Consider the following 2,913-nt stretch of genomic DNA (forward strand, 5'->3'; position numbering starts at 1 on the left):
CTCTTCCATGTTTAAAACCCCAAGCAAAGCCCTTCATGGTCTTGCCTAAGCTCTGAAGCGTCATCATATCCCAGAGGCTCAAGCCTCGTTGATCTGCCACAGAGAGTACTCTGATAGACGGAAGGAATCTTAGCCATGGCATTTTTTTTTTTGGTTTTTTGAGACAGGGTTTCTCTATATAACCCTGGCTGTCCTGGAACTCACTTTGTAGACCAGGCTGGTCTCGAACTCAGAAATCCACCTGCTTCTGCCTCCCGAGTGCTGGGATTAAAGGCGTGTGCCACCATCCCCAGCTAGCCATGACAACTTTTAAAAAGGCAATTAAATGTATCCCAGTCCCCTTGATGATTCCAGAAATGGGTAGAAATGTGGGTGTGCAGGAAATTCAGAATTAAGGCCTGAGTCTCCACTCTTCTGCATTAGCCTAGATGAGTAAAGCTCTAACACAAGGGTCTGGGTTTAAAATCTCGAACAAGGTCAGTAAGCACTGTTGGTGCTTCAGCAGCAGAGACCGTTCTCTTTTTTTTTTTTAAAGATTTATTTATTTATTATATGTGAGTACACTGTAGCTGTCTTCAGACACTCCAGAAGAGGGTGTCAGATCTTGTTACGGATGGTTATGAGCCACCATGAGGTTGCTGGGATTTGAACTCGGGACCTTTGGAAGAGCAGTCGGGTGCTCTTACCCACTGAGCCATCTCACCAGCCCCGAGACCGTTCTCTTTAAAGCACCTGGTAAACAGTGGATGCTCAGGGTGCCGAGCTGAACACTGTCCCCAAACGTGTGTGCCTCCTAGAGCCATAGAGAGTCTCCTCTTTTGGAGAAGGGATTACAGCAGGTACAGTTAGCTAAAACAGGATTATCCTGAAGCAGAGGGACTCAGGTAATATTTATTTCCTCCTCAGGCCTCTGATGGTGTTGAAGACTAGATAGTCATAGTTTTACTATAAGCTTAAGTTGTTTGGGATTTAAAAGGATGTTCTAAGTCTAAGAAGGCCATTTTAGTAGCATAATACAAGTTAGGATAGAAATCGATTTAGATATAGAACTTGAACTCACCAGGATAGGAGAAATAATAGAACATTTTCTCCTGAGTTGCCAAATACAAACAGACTGGATTTTTTTTTTAAAGATTTATTTATGTACTATATGTAAGTACACTGTCGCTGTCTTCAGACACACTAGAAGAAGGCATCTGATCTTATTACAGATGGTTGTGAGCCACCATGTGGTTGCTGGGATTTGAACTCAGGACCACTGGAAGAGCAGTCAGTGCTCTTCACCACTGAGCCATCTCTCCAGCCCCAGACCGGATTTTTAAATGTAATTTTTACTTCATAATCTTCATAATAATTTCTTAATTGTTTATAGGGCATGTTGTTTATTATTAGAAGAGAGAGATACCATAAGTTAGGAGTCAAGAAAGCATGGCACTGAGCTGGCCAATCAGAATTAAGAGTAGCCCAGGTGAAACATAGTAATAACTCGGGGTTATTGATAGAAAAGTAGATTCTAATAGCATAGAGGGTAGGCAGCTGCCCAGCTCTTGTGTGTTTAAGGCTTATTGTAAGTAATACAAGTTGTTTGTCTTTTATCCAGCAACTAAATGATCAAAGGCGGGATAAAAACCCCAGATTAAGATTAAATAATTTCTATAACACATTGGTGCCTTAAAGGCTGGCAAAAACTCACTAAAAACATTAATTTCAGATTCCCAAATGAACAACATACATTGTCCCTTTAAGACTATGGAGGTGGGAAGAACTGGCTTCTTAACAAAGTTGGTTTTCCCCCAAGTCACATGGGGGTTCGGGACTAGGGCAAAAAATATGTGCTGATTCACTGCACAAGATTCTGGGGTTCATAGTGTAAGTTAAGACACAGCAGCACCCAACACCCCCCACCAAACCAAACCAAACAACACACCAAGCAGCAGTCTTGGTGTTCGTGGCCTGGGGGTAGACCACAAGGGGAGGGAGAAGATGAGGAGGAAGAGACTGAGCAGGGAACTGAATTCTCAAAGGCGGTAGAAACCCTGGATTGGGATTAAATTCCTTCTACAACATTCCTATCCAGTGTGTCAGCCTTCCAAGAAGCAGAGAAGAGAGCTGCAGAGACCCGTGTGGTGACAGTCATAGGTTGGGGCATCACCAGCCGCTGAGAGAGCAGTAGGGAGTTGGTTTCCCAAGAGAGCTTGGTCTTGTTGACATCTTGGTGTGGCCTCCCCTTGCTGTGACCTTTAACCTTTGTGAGCCTTTGCTACGGCAGCCCCAGGGAAGCAATGAACTCAGCAAATGCTTCAGAGAAATGCTTTTAAAAATAAGGGAATATAATGATTGCCTGAGGTAAATTATTTACAACTAAATCAATATTAACTCCTAGAAATAGTATCTATAAACTATCAACCAAAATCAATTTCTCTCCCACTCTTCAACCTCCTAACTAGACTAGAGCCAAGCGGATAGCCCGTATTGTGGGAACTGTGAGTGAGCTATAGACTGCCTGGCCTCACCAGAGCCAAAGGGGGAAAATAATACAAAGACATAAACCTCAGGGGTTCCTTGCCAGAAATTACAGATGCTTCTGGAAATCTGATAGTAAGGTGGTGGTGTCGACGCCCCAGCACTCAGGAGGCAGAGGCAGGCGAATCTCGTGAGTTCCAGACCAGCCTGATCTACAGAGTGAGTTCCAGGACAGCCAGGGCCACACAGAGAAACCCTAACTTGAAAAACCAAAAAGATAAAAGGAAAGGAGTAGGGAGGGAGAAGGAGAAAGAGAAGAGGGAGGGAGGGAGGAGGGGAGAGAGAGAGGAGAAAATCTGATGGCAACTATGGATTCAGTCTCCAGGGAGAAAGTGCAAGTGAAGTCCTTTGTGTGTGTGTGTGTGTGTGTGTGTGTGTGTGTGTGTGTGT

Source organism: Mus pahari, chromosome 5, assembly GCF_900095145.1.
Source record: "Mus pahari chromosome 5, PAHARI_EIJ_v1.1, whole genome shotgun sequence".
NCBI classification, from domain to species: domain Eukaryota; kingdom Metazoa; phylum Chordata; class Mammalia; order Rodentia; family Muridae; genus Mus; species Mus pahari.